We start from the raw sequence: 21,725 nt of genomic DNA, 5'->3' as shown, positions 1-21,725 counted from the left end.
AACCATACAATTTTTGTTCAAAACGTTTTTCTCTAAAATGCTTAGTAAAATGTTAAAAAAAGGTGTATATATATATATATATATATAAATTATATATATATATATATATATATTATATATTGAATATTTTTCTTTTGGCTTTCAATTTCAAGTTACTCAATAATTACATTGCACAAAATCTTCTATGCATATTTTAATGTCTAATGTTTAATGTTTACAGATAAAAACAATTATGAGACTTATTGTTAGTTAATTTAATTTATGAATGACGTCTTCTATTTCGACATATCTTTTAACATACACACAAAATGGTGAATCAAATCAAGGTTTTATCTAAAAAAAAAAATATACATTGTCAATTAGTTGTCAAGTTTTGATGATATTGCAACAAAATTTATTAGCAAAAAGATTCCCATTTAATCTTATCGATGAATCAATAGTTTAATTGTAACTTCGGGTTCTTGAACCGACTATAAGAAGTCTGTTCCTACTAAATTATTCAATAAACAAACTTATATATAATAATATTAAATCATAATATTTTAATTAAAGAAATGTTATTTAATTTATATTCTTTTGAAGTTAAAAGATATATTATATTGCAGATCAACTAATATAAAATAAAATAATCAAAAAAGGTGTATTCGAATATAAACTTTTTTTATTAAAAATTCAAAAGAAAATTATTCATTAATTTAAAAAAATCATTATATTAAACTTTAATTAATTTTGTATTATTGTAGTCAAATCAGTAAATCACCCGGTGACAATATTATCTGATATTTTTCTAGAATACAGCATACAATGTACGTTTTAATTTTAATCCACTCAATGTATGATCTAAGCGACACGTTTGCATTTATTCGTAATTATTATTTGCCCTATGCAATATTGCGTGCACTATTGCATGGAACGCGGACAATTTTTTGTGTCTGCGATCGTTTAAAATACGATTGAAATGGCGGATCGGATAAACGCAAGAGTACGACACCGTGGAACATTTTAAGAAGCGACGTAGGGTGGCGAGGGATGTCGTTGAAGTTTCTCTTCATTCGTTTTCATTGCCCGACACTTGACCGCGTCGGCATGCTCATATTTCTCGTACTTACTGGCGACATGTACACACCCAATTTTAAAGCGAATATATCTATAAATATAACTGTGTGCATGTATGTGAGGAATATCAAGAATACACGTATGAACCCATGTTTTTTTATTCATGAAAAGATCAATATTTCTTTCAAGTTGCGTCTATATTTATAAATCATCATTTGCCGAGAAGTCTGGAATCATTTCTTCAGAATCGTTGCATTGCATTTAGTTAACGAAATAAATATTTCTAAAGATGTCACTTTTATTCCTTTTATACATATTTTAAATTTAGAAGCGATGAAGTAAATCTGTAAAAAATTATATATCGTGTCTTGAAACCCGTATACATTTGTTAAATTAAAAAACTCTATCATATAATATTAATGTTTATTGTAAAATATGTCGAAATACATATAAATAAAAAAAAAAATATACATTGTCAATTAGTTGTCAAGTTTTGATGATATTGCAACAAAATTTATTAGCAAAAAGATTCCCATTTAATCTTATCGATGAATCAATAGTTTAATTGTAACTTCGGGTTCTTGAACCGACTATAAGAAGTCTGTTCCTACTAAATTATTCAATAAACAAACTTATATATAATAATCTTAAATCATTTCTAAAGATGTCACTTTTATTCCTTTTATACATATTTTAAATTTAGAAGCGATGAAGTAAATCTGTAAAAAATTATATATCGTGTCTTGAAACCCGTATACATTTGTTAAATTAAAAAACTCTATCATATAATATTAATGTTTATTGTAAAATATGTCGAAATACATATAAATGATTATAGCTGTTTCATTACTTACTACATCAATAATATTGTTATCATAAATATTCAACATTCAGGAAATTTTTATATAAAAATGTATCCCCCGTAAATATAGATGTAAGAGAAAGTGACTACACCATTTCAAGGTTACTATAAATTACTTTTTTTAATAATTCGCTGTAGCTTTATATTTATCGTATGATAGATGCTGTTAAAACCAAAACGATGTATTATATAAAACCATTAGCCACTAACATTAAACAAACTAGCCGAAATAAAAGTTCCTATTTCGATACAACACGTAAAAGATCCAAGCAATTTATCCAAGCGTTTCAAATTTGAAAGGATCATCTGTTTTATTAAGCGCAAAAAATAATACTGTACTATTTTACACATACTCTTATGTAAAATATGCTGGACTATTAAAGAAAACAATATTTTTTATTGGAGATACATATACATACATTTATTGTAAAATATTAACATATGTCTGTCTGTCCATCTAAAACAATGATAGCATCTGAGTATTTAAAAATCGTTGAATTGAATGAAATTCAATTAAAAAATCATAAATAAATATTCCAATCTAATTAATATGATCTGATTTTTTTCACAAAAGAGCTTAAAAAAATCCAGGAAAAAAAAATTTGAAAAATAAATATATTTTTATCGAAGATAATGTAATATATAATAATAATTGATTCAATATCACATTTAATTATAATAAATTAAGAAGAAATTAAATTTAAAAAAAAAGACTAATAACATTATATATAATATGCGGATAGTTTTTCAGTTTATAAAACAAACATAAGTTTTGTCCATGCAATTTTGATTTCTGATACAGATAAGTTTATCAGAAAATTATGTCAATTCTCTTCTGATGAATTTGCCTCGAATTGGGCTAATCAAAGAACTAAATGTCATAATTGAATTTAAACTATTATTTATGCCGAATACAATTGTGAGCATGACAATCAATCGTGGCGATCTGATCGCAGTAAATTGCATTATCGAGCTGTCGTAGAAACGGTCGATGGAAAAGTGAAATTGGTCGGGGAAATATCCGTGACGATAGAATTTGTCCGGCGTGAAGAGCTCAATAAAAATAACTTTCGATTCGCAATGCGGTTTAAAATTAAACGTCTCAAGGTTTCATTTAAATCATATTCCGCCGTTCAGCGAAACGCCGCATTTAGAGTATTGTTATCGCTATCGTATCGAGCGCCGTTTTTCCATTAAGGTCAAACGTAACATTAAGCGAGATATTACGTATGTAACGTATGTAATGTATGACAGTTGTGCTGCTTTGAAACTTAACACGCTAGAACGTGCAGAACTAAACGCACGAGTGCGAGAAGAAGTTTCTCTCTCTCAATCTCTCTCTATAAAAGAATATATTTGTCTGAAAGAAATGAAGAAAAATTGATATTACACTGACGCGGATTAAACCGGGTAACATCTAAGATCTGAGCGAATATCGATTATTTTAGTCTTACAACCCCCCCACAGCGTCTTTACTCAGTTGTGAATACGCGGCCAACTTTACCTTACGCTGTTAGTCTTCATGAATTTAACAGGATAGAGACGTGAAAGCCATTCGTCACATTTTTAATAATCCGCACAATCGTAGAAGAAGCGAAGCATATATAAAAAAGGAGTTAGAAGAGTAAATGTTTTATTCAAATTTAGAATCAGATTTATCTCGATATTATTCTTTGCCTTCGATTGCAAATTCTCAGTGATGTCAGTGACCTGTTACTTGTGTGTCGCAACTTTATTAACACTATCAGCTTTTTCTGCGCGTGTGTACACAGTTTTATACAAATATCACAATTTTCAAATATTCAGCGTTGCGAATTTTCACGTTCAATCTTAAATTCACGCAAATCATGCAAAATTGTAATAATCTTTTTGCAGAGCTTGGCACATTCCTCAAATTCCACATAACTAAAAAAAAAAATTGATAGATGTACACGCGTAGAGAATTAATGTGGGTTCGATCACGCGAAGAACTAATATTGGCTGTTCTCGCATGACTATTGATAACTAAATGAAGAAGAAGAACTTGAAACACACAATGATTTCGATCCTATTCGTCGCACTTTACGGTAATCATAAAGCTCATAAAAGTAGCAGATATCTAAACGGAATCAATCACGGTTGAGCCACGTTCTTCTCTGTACGTTCCTGCGGCCCCATCACTCTCTCCCCCTTGTCTTGTCCTTCGCTTTTCCGATCCCTCGACAGACTACTCCGACTATCGTGAGGTCGGAAACCAAACCATATCGAACGATCCGAAGAGCGAGTCCCACCCCGACGGCGCGATGCGTTCTCCCCGGGCTACACATCGCGCGCGCGGGCTCCGCAGTCTTTAGTTTATTCATGTGACGTAATAGGATAAAAACCGTCGCTACGAGCTGAGTGCCTAGATGAGATTACAGCCGTACTGTTACGCCCGGTAACGCGAATCCGATGTAATCGGCCCCTCTCTTCTCCTTTGATTTTTCTCTTCAGTTCTCTCCCGATAACGCGCGCGCGATAGACGTACTCCTATATCGTGTCATCCTGTATTCTCTTCCCTTCCCCTTCCTCTTCCCCCGCTTTCCCATCCCATTCGCATTCTAACGCCTTTTTTTTTTCCTGGATTTCGCGGATTCTACATACGATTAATACTGATGTAATTCTGAACCGGAAACACCCACAGAAACATTTTTAAGGCGCTTTACCTCACCGCTATATTTAGCCGAACGGGACGGAAGAGGAAAATGTCAATGCTATATTGATAATCCGCGTTTTTAAATAACATACATTATAAAATAAATGCTCATTTTCATTCAGAACTAATAAAAAATTAGAACGTGTTGCGATTTTTATAAAAAATGCATATGTGTCACTTCAGAACTATAATGTCATCGTGTACATCGTACTTTGACATCGACATGAAAAACTAGATCTTGGAAGGAAATGTGAAGATGTAAAATCCATGCAACTCGACATGATGAGATGTTCTATAATCGGCTGATATCATTGTCAAATCAATTCAAAGGAAAAAAAAATCGCGATAAGTTTGCATGTGTCTGCAAATATCGTTAGCCCATGCAGAAGTGATTTGCGTGTTCGACGAGACGGCATTGCCGATCGATCGATGATTACTGGTCATATTCGAGTGTACATTTATATCAATGCCGCGCAAGCGCGAGCGCTCGTGGTCAAAAGAAGGTATCGACGAAGGTTGGTCGCGTTAATTGTCTATCGCTATTAATTGTCTATGAGCATCAGGCGTGGCTTTCACCTACGGTGTTAATTATCTATGATAATTAATACAGGACCGTATTACGTATTCATCGGTTTGATAGTAATTATTCACGCTTTGGTGGACATTTACTTTGCACGTTTTCTGGTTTCGACGACCCTTTTATAGCCGGGTGGCATATTAACGACGCGGCTTAATAAAACGCGACGACTCTCTTTTTTTTTTACACGTCATTAATCTTTTAATTTTCGTCTCTCGCCGCAGTGCAGTCGAGAATGCTTTGATATCAAACATTCGGATGCTGCGTACAAATTATTCATTATCCGACCATGTCACGGATGGCAGATGAGCCATCCTCGTTTTGTGCAACGACCTAATTTTTCTTAACATTGTATGTGTGTGTACGTAGGAAGATAACGAAACGTTCGAGAAAATTTTATCGCGCAGTTCTATTTCTTCCTGCAGAAGCTATTTCTGCGAATCCCGCTGTGTGATTAATAGTTTATATTTGTAGATATCGTCTTTTAAACTCATAATTTCTCGTTTCGATATGCATTAAGCTCCTTCAGTTTTTCAGTTTAAATTCCATGATAGGATCTTATGTTGACCACATGTAACATGCTCGTATTAAATTCAAAGATTAGCAATTCAGGTTGAGCTACTAACTTGGTGAAACTAAGGTGGCCTACATTGAAGTAGTTAACTATAGTTTAAGATAATACAAAATTACTTTATTAAAGAGGAAAATAAAATATAATTAATACGTGGTAACAATATATAAAAAAAAAAGCACAAAATGCAAGATTTTTTCTCCAACCTATCATTGCTATCTTTTTTATTCTTTCTCTTTTTCTTCCAAAAAACAATTATATTATATACTATTATACATATACAATAATGCTATTGTTTGAAATAATATATATATTTATATATATTCTACTGCATTTATAATATTATTAAAAAAGCATAATTAAAAGCAAATAATTTTAGTTTATTAAAACTATTATTACTGATATATTTAATCCTTTTTATGAGATTAAAATGTATTCATTATTTCTTATGTGTTATTTAATTTATTATATATAACTTGTTTAATAAAGAAGGAGATTATTATCTTGTCTTAAGCGATTGTTAAAGAAATGTGCAATGTGCATAATCAAACAAAAAACTGTTACCAATTTCTCCTGAAAATTTTATGGTAAAGGCAGCGACAGGCGATAAACATCGCGCAAAGAGCCACGGCTAGTAGCGATTATCGATTAGTTCTCTATATTCGGCGCGCGTGTCATTACTCATTAACCGTTGAAAGTAAAAGCTCTTTTCCTATCGGAAAACAGCATACTACGCATCGCAAAGATTGTCGGACAGTAGGATGATTTGACTTTCAATTTTAATCTTATGATGCATTTTTTATATATATACTAATAATATACACAATACTAAGAAATGTCAACTTATCAAAAATTTGAAAGTTAGTTTCAAATTACATATACATATGTTTCCTTGAATCTTTAAATTTGCGTCTTTAATCGACGCATTAATTTGATATCTTCATGATTATAATATCAATGCAATTCATAATAGATTCGTCCCTTTTCAGCAAAATTTAATTATTTTACACATATAGTTTTTCTCCATATACTCTTCGCCCAAAAAAAAATATTAAAGTGAAATCAATTAAAAGTGAGCATATTACGAGATATTTTACATCTCATTTGATGCGTGTTCCAATATGAACTAGGGGATAACAAAGAGAGAAATATCTTTTTACAAATCATACAAAAGATTGCGATACTCACTTGTTTCGGCGAATTTCCTGAAGAAATCCTGATAGCTGGTGACGAGCCGATCGCGTCACACCGTCGTCGCTCTCATCAAAATCTGAAAAACGACATATGCATATAGCGTCGTGACAAGGGATTGTTCGTGCGCGACGCGCGGCGGTAGTAAGGCGACAATTAACGTCACAAGTGCTTCACAGGGCGGGTTTGAACTATTTTATGCGCGCGGGGATGGCTCGCCGTTTCCCTCTCCCCCTTTCACTCCTCTGCCAACCTTCATCCGGGGGTGAAGGGACGCTCTCTTCGTCCGTGCATTACGGCGTATACGTGCCACGGCTCCCCGCACGGCCGCAAGATTACATAATCGATATCCGGCCTACACCTGTGTCTCTCTCCACGAGCACACACCTGTGTACGGGGCGAGGAGAGAAAAAAAAAGCGAAGCGCGTGTGCGTTCGAAAGAGATTACTCGATATATTCGCGCGGTTGGAATATTCGTGTCATACGGTGGCCTGTCGAAAAACCAAACTGACTCACTTGATATAAGGACAGATATAAAAGGACGGATCGTTAATATGCAGGGCTAGACTATTTTAAAATAGATCGCCAAACTTTGGTTTATATTTTTCCCCGAGCGAAAGTGTTGAGATGTTAGTATTGCTTCCCTGTATTATATACGTTTGAAAATGAAAGCATTTTCGCAAATTAGCTGTACAGATAAAAATAGATATATAATAAAAACTTATTCTATATTTACTTTTAAACTATATTCGAACAGAAATTTTTAGTATCTATGACACAATTATCTAGGTACATACAATATTTTATATTGAATATTAAAAAGCAAAAAAAAAAAAATATAATCCAATGTCAATATTTTCATAAAGGAAGAAATTCAATTCAGTGAAAATGTTATCAAAGAAAAAAAAAACGCTTGTAAAATCAACAATAAAATCTTACTTATATAGTTTATATTTAAATAATCTAATGATCGTTTCAGAATAAAATGAAAGAGAATAGAATAAAATCGAAACATGTTAGCCTCATTACGAATTCGAGACGTATTGTACTGTTATCCAGCGGTGTTATTCAGTTCACTTTAGATAATAAAGGGTTTAATTCTTAGTGATGGATATAAACGGGTAAGAAATTAAAATGATAGGGGGCGGCGTCGTGGGAAACGCGACTCTGCTGACGGTGCATTGCTCGTACTTTTACGGAATACATACTTCGAAGTATCGAGACACGTCGACGCCGAGCGAGTACGTCGTCTGCAATAGTAAAGGCAAAATAGGTGGATAAGAGTAGCGATGGAATCGATACATCCGCGCCGGATATTAATTGTCGTGAAACTATACGAAGAAATATATCTGATTGCTCGAAGATTAAGGTAACGCACGATTGTCTATTATATACGGCGATTTTAAACAAGAAACCGATTTTATATAAAAAGGATGTATAATAATAATAATAATAAAAATCATTTTTAAGAATTTCTTCAACATCCACAGCAAATGATACGATCGATCGAAACAATTTATGAAGGTTCTGTTTGAATATGAAGAAAGATTGCAGATAGTTCATCTTGTAAGAAAAAGATTAATGATTAATTTCTAATAATTTTTTAAAAATTAAACTTTTTTATAATTGTTTAATTAATAAACTAAATAATTGCGACTAGAGGAGAAATTAATATTCAATTCAGATTAAAAAATGATTATTTAACATCAAAAGAATTTGGAGAAGAAGCATATCTACTGATTTTCTTTTATAGTAAATGACGGATTATATATTAAATTTGTTCGAAAGATATGAAGTAAGTAACAGCTTAGACCCATCGCTACACGGAGATAGTTCATCGTTTCACGATCGTTTCACCTACGTTTGCCGGATACGTGTATCTTTCTCTCCTCCGTCTCTCTTGGCCGTAGAATACCCGCGGACGATCCCACACACGGGACACTGGGGACACATAACACCCCCGGTTACATCCAATCACTCCTGATTTATATTTACTACTCACTTGGCCCCCTTATTTATTGCGCTTCACGGAAACGCGCAGAACGAAAATGTTAATTTGCACAATTGAAAATTATGGCGGGCCACTATGGGCGAGACACTCTTCGAAAGTGCGATTCTCGTAGAAAAGCTAAAGGAAGATAAAAGGAAGCTAGTTTCACAAATTTATTTCTTGAGAAAATATGTCACGTATTTTTACGTATTTTTATAATTGCTTGTAGCGATATATTAACCAAGCTTCCAACTTGTTATTAGTTTTGTGTCACTAGCATAAATTAAACGAGACTGTTAAAAAGATTTTCAATTGATTATAAAATAATTTTTTCTAACAAGTCTTATATTTCTTTCTCTCTTTAAAAAAAAAAAAGAATTATAAATTATAAATATTTATTCTAAAAATTATTAATTAATATAAGTAGTCACAATAGATTTTTAAATTATTTGTTTGAATCATATTTCTAAACATATTTTTAATCTCGAATCGATATCAAATTATCACACAAATCTGAATTTTGATTAGTATCTTTGATTTTAATATACCAGTATAACCGAAAATGATCGAATCGTTATACTATGCTTTGCGAGCCGTTTTTAAACAGACAATATGCGCACCTTAGCGGGGTGCAGTCCTATTTCCATGCTCTCCCTATGGTTTTCGCCAAACGTTGCACAAAACCTCGCAATGCAGCTCGATGTGTAGGGCCTGCGATGTGTTCTTGTGCCACGCCAGGCTTTGACACACGTAAATCTATGTAGAGACCTTGCCTTCCATCTATAAATAAACCCTACACACGTGTATACAGGCGCACGTAAACCACGAGTTCTGGACACCGCAAGGATCTTCTTGCATATCAGTGAGAAACATGGATGGTTAGATAGAAGACACTTCCGCCTTGTCTCTCAAAGTTCTCCGCTGCATCGCGTTTTTATCGCGTTCCCTACTTTATGAAGATTATGCCGCGCGCGACACAAACATGATACAATATAAAACTTACTGCCTTAATCACATCTCGATTTTTAAGAGCTAGAAATTTATGTCGCAAAAGTACTCTCAAAGTGCCTAAGACAGACTTTTTAATACCAAATAAGAGATAATTAAATTAAATTAAATTATCACGATAAAAGTATACATATATATTATTAGAAAAAACATAAATAATTTCATTCTTCACCGATTATTGAAGATTATAGATGCAAATGTCATCCATGAATTTTTTACGAAATCGATTTCTTCTGAGAGAGAATTTAATTGATTATCGTCTTTATTTTTTTCGCGATGAATTAGGTAGAATCTATCTAGTATTGGCAAGATATTAACGGCAAATTTAGACGTACAAAGCTACTCGTATCTCCCTATAACTGTACAATACTACCACAACAACTTGTATAACACGCATTACGAGGATTCCGCGGTTGGCCGCACGGAAAGGTGAACATTATTCTCATACCGTTCTCTCTCTCTCTTTCTCTCTCCGCGGTTTAACGCTCTTATTATTTTTATTAGGGTGCCGTGGTATATAATGCCATCAACCCCTATGAGTGCGCGTTCGCAGGAAATAAACCTAAGTGTATAATTACAATAATACTTATCGGGGCACCCTCCGTGGGTTTCTCTTCCCTTCCACATACCCTTCCTTCCTTCCTTCCTTCCTGCGAGCTCTCTCACTCTTTCTCTTTCTGTTTTGTCTCTTTCCTTCGTGATTAAACGTGGCTTTGTGTATGTGTGCAGAAACATGCGCGCGTGTATCTACGAACACAATGTATCGAAGGGGCGAAACTTAACGAGTACTAAATTTACCCGGGGTAGTCTTAGTCCCCTCGTCGCGATTAGATCTCTAAAGATGAACGCGCGATGAGCGCGCTAAGTCCCTCCGAAGAGAAGGACTCTAGAATCGACAATTTTAAAATTCGAAAGTCTTACATATTAACCTGCAGATTTTTTTTTTAAATTCTCGACGTATAGAATAGAAAATTGGACATCCGTATAATTTATTTGGGTATTTATAGCGGAGATTGTTATAAGCGAACGAACGCGTGCATTGTTTCGACTGCGCTTAACACGCTGTAAAACGATGTCGGGGACAGTGTCCTGATCCGAGGAACATCGCACGTGTGATCCGCGTGTGTCGTGTTGTACATGGTTTAAGGGATGGGACACGTACGTGTATCCGGATCCACCGTTCTCGATCCGTGGGTGAGATGATCGCGTAACGGCGCGGTACAAACACGGATCCCATTCCCCATCTGAACTCTATCCGAACTTCGCAATTCGCCCGTTTAAGAATTCAGTCACGTACACCGCCGCGCTGTGTTTCAAACGCACACACCGCAGAATTGCTTATCTTTTATAGCCGCGTTCGCACGTGTTCCCGATACACGTTTATTTTAGAGTAGAAACATCTACAAAAATCTCGATATATCAAAATTATGATATTACGATGTATTTAACAATAAAATAGGGAAAGGCCATTTCTATAACTTTATTTTGTTTTCCACACACACACAAATATTGCAAAATAAATTTATGAGATTATCATCTTTACGAAAATATCGAAAAGTAGCAACAGTTAAACACTATTGCATCGTATTTAAAATCGAAACTGGCTTGAATTAACCGTAACGATGATTAGAAGATATTCTTTGGACTTCCGTTTCTTTTTTAATGACAGTCGAAGAAAAAACATACCGCGTTATTTAAAGACAATCTCTTCCTCTTTTCTCTTGCTCTTTTCGGGAGTAATGACTGAACGTTATCACTTTATCCGGACCTGATATACCGTCGTCGGAGTATAGTTTATGCCCTATGCGAAGTTACCTCTATTGTCTCGGCACATCATATAAAACGTACAATCAATTTTTGAAGAGGACATTCAATCGATCTGTCTTGCAGCATGCAATCGAAGACGTTCCCTGAATAACAAACTAACCGGAGCGGCTTTGGCAGCCGATTCGTGCACTGCCTGCCTCATATTATTCGTTGAATCACTATTCGTTGATCCGCTCGCGTTTTCACAAACGAAATAAACTTGCCCGTATGTATGTCTCTGTATGTATGTGTGTGCAGAGAAACTATATATAATACGATGATACATATACATATATTGGTCTGATTTTTCTCTCTTTTGTAGCAAGATACTTTAACATAGCTGTTTTGCGATAAGATTAAGCACGAGTAACATTTCGTCGATAGATGCTAGAAGTTGCCAAACAATGGAAATTAAATATCTACTACATAGTTTTAATGACTGTGTACAGTAATTATTAATTCTATATCATTGCAAAATTATATATCGTGTTATTGTTCCGTTTACTCAACGACCTCAATCCACATGGTTGATTCTAAACATAAAATATAGACGCCGATTTCGCTGAAAATTTTGTTCATATTGTTGAAAGAGAGTAAATTGAAGAAAATAACGAACGCTTTTACGAAAAAGATATAATCAATCTGTTTTAAATGAAACTCGGAAATGACCGATTAAAATTTTTTGGCAAAGTCACTGAAAATTTAACAGCAAAGTCAATCCTTTCCACGTTTGTAAAATGTTTGACATATTATATTACCATTATTTATAATTGTAATTACCTAATTAATCGATGTATATGATAGCTGCTAAATTCGTGACAAGTAATTTTCTACATTCCGCGCCACGTTATTTCGTATAATTTGCCTCTCGCCAAAAGTAATGATTGCTAGCTGGTGAATAACCGAAAACGCAATACCATTGTGAGAAACAATTATTGGTTCATTAAAATGAAACGAATCGTTAGCGGGGCCATATATGAAAAAGTTTGATAGCTGTTTCACACAATCGATACGCATTTCGAAAGTTATCTCATTTTAACCGTACAACGCATATACAATCACAGATTTCCAATTCGACAGATTTTTATGAAAAAGCTTTTTCTATTACTTGCGTCCTCATTAAATTTTTCATTTCAATATTTATATTTTATTTCAAGTTTTTTCTATCAACTATTTAATTAAATTATTAAATTATTATTAAATTATCCACTACTTGTTCAATATTATGATTTCCATTTTTATAGATTCTGCAAAAAATAATTAACTCGCACAATATAATGAAATTGTGTTTTAATCTTCATGTGTTCTCATTGTTACAAATTAATTTTGACAGATAAAAGTTTTTAACAAGCCACGCATTAAGCCGGTAATAGCGCGGAATCTTTTTTCACTTGCTAGACCAAATGTCTACGACCGATTGTGTACAAGTTTTACGTTTACGCTCGAGAAACAATCACGGGGCACTTATAGAGAGCACCCCTTGTCAAAATCAAGAGTCTATTATTATGACCATATGTTTACGCCACGATTGTATCTTGACAGAGAGGGACGAGCGCGTTGGGGTGAAGGGGCACGATCGAGCACCTGCTCGAGCACAACATGTGGATAAGAGCGCATGGTGCGTGGGTAGAGCAAACACCCACGACGAATATGTGTCATTCTATAAACAGGATAACCCGCGTCGCACACCGCTCTTTATTGCCGATTGTTTCGTATTTGAAAAATTCCTCTTTTTCGTATTCTCTCCACTGCCTCAGACACGCAAAGATTCGATTATCCTTATGCGCCTAATTTTACTGTTATCTTCACATAATTTCAATATTTTTCTTCTGCTGAAAAATTATGCATTTACACAGACGAAATGTAATTATAATATTTCTCAAGTATTAAAACATTGTTTGATTCTTAGACGTTTGAATTTGTAGAATTAATTCGTAAATTTTTACCTTTGCGTTCTCACATTTATTTCCCAATGCAATTTTGTATCCATCGGATTACAAGCAACAGTTTAAACTCTAAAGTTACTGTAATAAAAATCTCGATTTTTTTATTACATTAAAGTTTCTGTAACTCCCTCAATTCAAGTGAAACCGACAGTAACGGGATCGTAAAAAGTATCAAATGAGATCGTTTAGAAATCTAATATACTTATACTCCCTCTGTTTCTCATCTCTCGCTGATATCGTAAAAAAGGTTCCGAGTTAGGGATGTTCAGGTTAGAGAAACGACCGGATATGCTGCGTCGGCTTAAATTAGCATCATCGACGGATAACTGAAATCGACCGCGAGATATCTTGCAACACGGTGACCCTCGCCGGCGCGACGGCTTGCTCTCTCTCCCTCGGAGAAATGGCGGTCTTAATAAAATTATCGTCAGGCCGAGTTTCGAGGACAAATCGACGTTTCAATTTTCTTAATGCGCTCATCTCCCCAATGGGGATATGCCCATGAGCCCGGCGCAGGCAGGAAGGATATGGTCCTGACGATAAGTCGTAAGGACCAGGGCTGGATTACCAACTAGGTGTACTACGAGGGCGTAAAGTCTAAAAGCCCTAAATCCTTCGGATCTCGGTACATTTTTTGCGCTTCAGAATTTGGAAATCGAGATAAAAACTTGCCGATTCAAGTTTGATAATTTTATTTAGTCGTTTATTGAATTGTTGGACGTACAGTTTTTTCAAATCAAAAAAATTTACGATGATACCAGTGCGAACAGCGAAAAGGTATCGCGATGATTTTCGCGATCCCGAGACTGGTATGGACAAAAAAACATATTTCACGATGCCATTCGAATCGCTATACTGCAATCGTTTTTGTGAAGTTTGACAGAGAGATGGCCGCGCTGTCGAGTGTCGGCGACACGTGCCGCCACGTGCGACCTGCACGTGACCGACCTGCTACGCGCTATTTGCTCTCATCCTTCCTTAAGTGCATTACTACTGTTCCAATTATAGGGGTGGTAAATTAACGTGTCACAGTATTCCGTCTCGCACCCTTTCGCTGTCCGTTCCCTGATGCTCGGCGCGTAACGGATTTGATTTGTCATAACAGATTAACCACTCGGGCTTCGCGTTTGCCCGAAGAAAAGTTTAAATCGCGCTATTTCACGATAATAAGTTTTAGCAATTAAGTTATAGTGATAACTCAGTGGCAATATTACGAAACACGATATTATGTATATTAACGAGAAACAAATGTTTTATGCGCATTTCGTATATTCGTTTTTCCCGCTTAGTTTTTGTTAATCTTGCCTTAAATTAATGCCACAAATAAATTTCTTTTTAATTACGCGTTTGTAATATACAAACATAAATTAAATAAAATTTTTCAACAGCACAAATTACTAATGTATACGAAAATTGCCTATGACGGATTGATTTGTTTTAATCACGGTAACATATGCCATATAGCTTATAATTTTATTTAATATAACTGTTACAAAGAGAGATCGCTCGCTCGCTTGCTCTCTCTCTCTCTCTCTTTCTCTCTCTCTCTTTCTCCCTCTACATTTCAGTTTTAAGTATGAAATGCAATCAGAGATGAATTTTATATACCCTTTATTTAATGACCATGTATTTTATTTTATACGTATGTAATGATTAACGCCGGTAAAATGAGATCGGTACCGTATCCTACCCCACAGTGTTTTCCCGTAAAACACTAATTGCATATTTTAAATCGCAATCGTACCGCCGCAGAACTCTATTATGCGTAAATATAAAATTTCATCCATATTTTCCGATTATTCGTGCGTCACCTAACATTAAATATGTAAATCAATTACTTATCATTTACATTTTTTATTCGTAATGATTTTATCAAATATCCAGTTGTATTAACATACGTGATGATGCAGTAAAAGGTAATGTATTTTCGATCATAGAGTGCACTTTTAACATTTCATGCTTTTTAATAAATGAAAAAATTATTTTTATGTTAAAAATCTCGTATTTTCCGTTGCACGACATATCGTATTATTATTACTAATTGCTACTGTATACATGTGTGAGATTTCACAATGTATAAAGAAATTAACATGAACGAGTTTTTAATTACAACATGATTGCATAATTACAATTCTAATAATTTTGTATATATAAAACCTTAATATATACATAAAAGATCTTAATAGAAATAATAAAAATAATAAAAATAAAACAAAAACGATCAAAGACCAACATCTATTAAAGACTTTTAGAAAAAGCAAAAAAGGATTATCATCAAATAAGAATATAAGCAAAAATCCACCGTGAGGCTTTAAAATATTAAAATCGCAAAAAAAGAGAAAATATAAAAATTCCTGAAATAAATTAAAAGAAAAGAGAGAGTGAGAGAAGCTTCACGGGATGAAAAACAAAATACGAACGCGAGATGCGCATAAATGGTGAAATTGACAGAAAGAAAGGACATCAGAGAAAGTTTGACAAAAATAAAGACCAAAAACATGCAGATCTAGAATGTTGCAAAGGGAAGTATAAAGAGCAAGCTTCGCGCTAAAAAAAATGAAGGAATAACGTGAACTACGGTAAAATACGAAGAGGAAGAAGGGCACGAAACGGACGGACACACGGTAGAGTGTTCCTAAGTGCAAATCAGTGAAAGCATGAACAGACAAGCAGATCCGAAGGGATGGAAGGGGCGCGCGAAAGATGGTCCCGGTAAGCGACTGCTCTAGACAAGAAGAGCAACCGAGACGGATGGACGGGGTTACAAAGTGGGAGATACGACAGAGACTGGAGAACAGGAGAGGAAAAGAGGGATAGAGAGGGTGACAGACACTCGAATTTTGTCCTAGGGAGGCACGATTCGCCTGAGGGGAGTTTGAATGGGTACGCGGAAGTCGATCTGGGAAAGAAGCCTCCATTAGATGATGTCTACCATCGCTATATATGCGATACATTATTGCGACCGCGTGTTAATCAGATGGAATGTCCGTACGCAATTACGCCCGACGTTCCGTTCTATGTGCACGCGTGTTTTCATCTCTAAATCAATTCACGCGCCGAATTGCTGCAATTCTTCTATCACACTGTATGATCGAACTCAAGTCGATTAACAATAAAAGTAGTCGGTTAAATCGAGCCAAGTAAATCGCGGGGCCATATTTCAGATTATAATATACTTCAGAAAATTGAAAATATTGCATACATATAATATGCACGTGATTAAAATACTTAAAGATCTGGAAAGTCAACACATAAGCCAAGATCGCTCTTTTTGAATAGAAAAAAATATTATACATTTTATATTCTAGTACATAAGATGTACAAATATGCATAAAAAGCTAACTTACATACTTAAACTAAGATCACAAGTGCATAGGTTCCTGTTTACACGTTCGCTTCCCTTTACCCTTCATCGCTGTTCAGTGATTCGTTCATAATTCCTACGTTGTCGAAAGTGTTATCGTTTCGTCTGGGAAAGCAACACCCGCGTTTGACGAACAACGCATATGATGGATGAGGAATGATTACGCAAGAATATCACTTTATCATATTTAGTAACACAATCGAAGCGAATTTCCAGAATTTCCCGTCGTGCGAAATATCATGTCATGAGCATAGTTGTTTCTCCGATGAATAAATAGAATTTCAGTAATCTCGTTATAATTCTTTCCGTTATCGAGATTTATTTCGTGAAAAAAGAATTGGCAACATTAAATTTTAATCCATTGCAAACATTAATACCTCGTTAAAATTTCAAGCCAAATATTTCGAGCCCCGTGTAAATTCCATCTCTTCGATTTACGTATTAATCGACGTTGTTATTTTCAAAAAGCCGAGAGATATAAAATATCAAAACGAAAATACATATATGCGTAATCCACTAATATATCCAACTTTTTTGTAACTAAACAAAAGGCAGGAATGAAAAGTATCAACGCGATCTCTGTAATGGCGAAAATTTGCGCGAAACCAGGCGAGAATATAATGCTGCAAATTAGCGAATTCTGCAACAACATGCGACGGCACATCAATCTTTCATCACATGCGGCGTTTAACAGCGCCGTGCAATAATTTCGTTTTCGCGAAAATGTCCGATTATAACCACGTTATCGATGATTTTCGATTGTCCTTGTTACTCGAGTAATAATTATTTCCTTGCGTTGCAAATAAAAACGAGATCTACGTTAACAGATCACGCTGACACATATAAGAAAAATAATTGTATAACAAAAAGAGAGAGAGAGAGAGACACACATAAAAAGCTTAATTTTATATATTTTTTGTACTTTATTGAGAGAATAATATCTAATTATACGTAATCAGCATAAAGCCATTAGAGAATAATAACGGGATAAGTATGCGTAATTTTTCGTATTGATCGTATCAAGGAAATGTCACAGCAATGGGTAACGTACGTGTACGAAAAAGGCAAGGTAAACGTATGATTTATAGTCGTGTAATCGTCGCGAGTCGACGATGCGGACAAGAGAGGAAAAAAATTAACGACTGCGTCCGCACCTGCGCTTGTGGCAAGTATATACAATACACATGTGCAAGGACGATATAATGCTTTTATATACCGGACACAATGGTATCGCATGTGTCGAGAAAAACTGGAGGTGGCATTTAACAGAGAAAATTAAAGCTCTTCGATAGAGAAGACAAACCTACGATATCTTGTTGCTTACTGTTTATCGCGTTTGCATCTCTACCCTCGACTGACGCTTTATAAATAATAAACGACAATCGCGTAGAATATAAATATTGCAAAGGGCTTAAAAGGACGTTGCAGTTTTCGGCGCTTTAACAATTATAGTCGTATCCACAAACGTTTCGTGCGGGAAGAGAGGATTGGTTTGTAAATTTTTTTTTTTAATTATAATATTTTTCGTCTCAATGTATCATTACATGCTCGAAAGCATAGTGTACGCGCATAAAATTCGTCGGCGGAAATTACCGTCGATTTTTGAAACGCGGCCGAACATAATTAGTTGATGAGAAACTAATGAGTTTGTTTCTGCACGGAGAATTCCAAGTCCATTATAATTTCTAACTAATTGACTTTGATGTTTTAAGGCGTCTAATGAATTGCTAAATTGATGATCGTCCACACAGATGTAATTATACGAATGCGCGTATGCACGCACGCAACACGCGCGTGCGCACGCAATCTGTGTTTTAATACTTCATATTAATAATAATTGCACTTATATTCTTGTACTTTTCATCTGCTGTATCACTTATTTTTTCCCATGACCCATTTCTTTCGCCGTCACGATGGCGTAGAGTCTCATTGATTCGAATGTAAATTTCGTTATTTACTTAACAGAGATGGTAGATATACTCTCTTAAATGAAATCAGTGTATTATCACTGATAAGCAATAGTTTCAGTTACAAATATAGCACTGAAAACAGTAAAATATCACTCAAAAGAATTAATTGTAATGATTAATTTTTAAATAAAATTGCACTACCATAATCAGTGATTCACAAGACGGAGGAGCAAAGTGCGAGTGTTCCACTGATTTTCAGTGAAACCTTGTCACTTTAATCAGTGACATTTTCACTCATTCACTTTAACAGAGTAAATATCTAAATAATCTATCGAATATATCAAAAGTAAAAACTTTCAATTTATATGTTTTTATTTTGATTAATCAAGATTTGATGGTTGTAAATTAATTATCTAATGTGACGAGAATGATGATAATGATCTTATCAGTCCTTCAAAGAAACGATGAGCCTAGCTCTCTACGTCCTTTTCAATATGGTTATCCACCGATTCGGCCGTCTTACTGCGGAATGTGGGAAAGGGGTTGCAACGGCGGGGTCGGCAACAACCCTAAGCGTTCCTTCGGCTTTACACATCGCCGTGTCTTACACTAGATCGCTGTACGGTCGGAGAAGGATAGGGGAAACGGGCAAGAGAAGTGAGCATGGCGGCTGAGTATAGTGTGGATGGTTTGGATCGATGAGAGAAAGCCGCCGGTCTGATTGGCGGGGCTGCGGGGGCGGAACAGGACGTAGCCAATGAACGTGGCTATCCCCGACATATAGTGGTTACGAAATCACTGATTTTTACGCTCGGCGCCCGTCGACTTCGGCTCCGTTGTAAATATCATAAATCGGATAGCCACAATTTAGATATCGCGTTATCAGGCCCGCCGAGATAAGTCGGCCCGATATTTACGCGATCGGCGCACCTCGCGATGTAAATCATCGCGAGAGAAGACGGATGCGAGAAGAGATACAGTGCGTTCTTTCCTTTATTTTTATCTCATACCTTAAAACATATAGTCTCTCTCTTTATAAATGATAATGGCTTCCAGATTATCTCGCGCTTCTCTTCTCTTTAACAAGTGCATGAGAAGTCGCTTTTGATTTAACGGTGGCAATGCGTACATTGTGAAGCGTACAGGAAAAAAAAATTATAGACATATTACTAAATTATTCCGCTACTCTTTCCGTGCGTCACGTGATGAGTGCCGATTATCAGATAGCGACAAAACGTGACCAACGCGTATTGATTCAAGTGATAATTCTGGCATATATCTTACATTATCTATCTGTCGAATTAGCATAGTATCATTAAATCATGGGAGAAGGAAAGATAAAATGTTATGCGATACTATATTTTTGTCGTCAAATATCGATATTGTTGTTTCCGTCATCTTGCGAATATGTAATAGCTTTGTTCTCCACGAATAAAAAATGTCAAAGTGCAAAAGATTCGATTATTGTCAGGGAAAGAAAGAAACTCAAAAAATTTTTTTTAAAGAAAAATTTTCATGTGCTTTTACATCTGCAAGAAGTAACGTGTCAAAAACTTTAAATACTTTCGGCCGTACACTTTGCGTGAATACTAAACAAAACTACCGTGATTTATAGCGTTTCATTGTTTATGCAACAACGTTAGCTAATGAAATTTTTACGCGATGAAAAGCGTCGCATTTGTTTATAGACACAGTCTAGACAAAAAAAGCTCGATGAGGGTTCGGAGTCTCGCCGTCGAGTAAAGCTATCTTCGGTGTCATAGGTGCGCAATAATTGATTATTATTCACTGATTTAACAGTCTCCTTGACAGGCATGTTGAACTCTCCGTCTGACCTCAATGCTACGACTTCGGCCATTGATCTCGCGAAAGCAAGAGTTGTTAATTGCGTCGACCCGAATTTTAACATCACACCTCGTCGTCCTCTTCTTACACTTTTAAATGATACATGTGTCGCCATAAAAGCTACTCTGTTTCTATCGAGATGCACAATTCAATTCAACGCCAATCTATTAATGATCATCACAAATGTGAAATCCAATTCTAATCAAATATGCATTAAATATAGAATGTAAAACGATTTGTACATAGCAATCATTGAAAAATTGCATAAGATTACTATATAGGTACTCTTTAATCCAAAAAAATTATACCGTTTCATAAAAAAGTTTTATAGGGATTTACTTTATAGCGTTTTACATGTGAAAAATATCTTGCCAAACAAAACTTGCTCAAACAATATATTATATTAGTAAATAATTGAAGTTCAGATAATCGGGGTAATATCTGTCAACGCTTTAAAATTTGGATAAGATAAACATACTATATTCATTTCTAGCAGAAGATCTCTTAAATTACTTAATATATATCTGTTAAAATAGAAACGAAGCTGACTAGCATTAAAGACCGACTTAAGGAAAGCGATGTTACGTATGTAAAGCAAACGTTATCTTATTCACACTTAAAATCGCATGTGAATTTCAGAGAGACGCGATTTCGAGGTATTACAGTTTTATTAATATTCGTCGGGAAGCGAAATAATATTAGAAACGAGACGAGAAAGCGCGACGTCGCTGATCGCACAAGAGCAATGTCCGAATTTTGTCAGAATCGCATTAATTTATTCCGCGTTTCGTTGGCGCGACTGTAGCGAAATGTCGTTTCTGAAGTCGCTTAATCGGGTTTCGCATTGAGAATAAAAAAATTGCCACGGAAAGAGTTAACGGGAAGCTACGGTGGGGTAGCTGCGAGTCAGAGAGAGAGAGGGAAA

At 35.2% G+C, this 21,725-nt stretch overlaps 2 protein-coding genes across 3 annotated transcripts in view; one reads left to right on the top strand and one right to left on the bottom strand.

Annotated features, from left to right (window-relative positions):
• LOC115245010 (rRNA methyltransferase 3, mitochondrial) overlaps positions 1 to 21,725 on the bottom strand; it is a 110,552-nt gene that overhangs the window by 49,079 nt on the left and 39,748 nt on the right. Inside the window, exon 2 of the mRNA XM_029823065.1 lies at positions 6,929 to 7,010. The gene's annotated coding sequence lies outside the window, so the exon portion shown is untranslated. The remainder of the gene's footprint in view (positions 1 to 6,928; positions 7,011 to 21,725) is intronic.
• LOC115245012 (inhibitory POU protein) overlaps positions 1 to 21,725 on the top strand; it is a 51,521-nt gene that overhangs the window by 1,807 nt on the left and 27,989 nt on the right. The window lies entirely within an intron of this gene.

This window comes from Formica exsecta, unplaced genomic scaffold (genome assembly GCF_003651465.1).
Source record: "Formica exsecta isolate Colony F162 unplaced genomic scaffold, ASM365146v1 scaffold90, whole genome shotgun sequence".
Lineage (NCBI taxonomy): Eukaryota > Metazoa > Arthropoda > Insecta > Hymenoptera > Formicidae > Formica > Formica exsecta.
The sequence above is the reverse complement of the archived record's forward strand: the minus strand, read 5'-3'. Positions and strand labels throughout refer to the sequence as shown.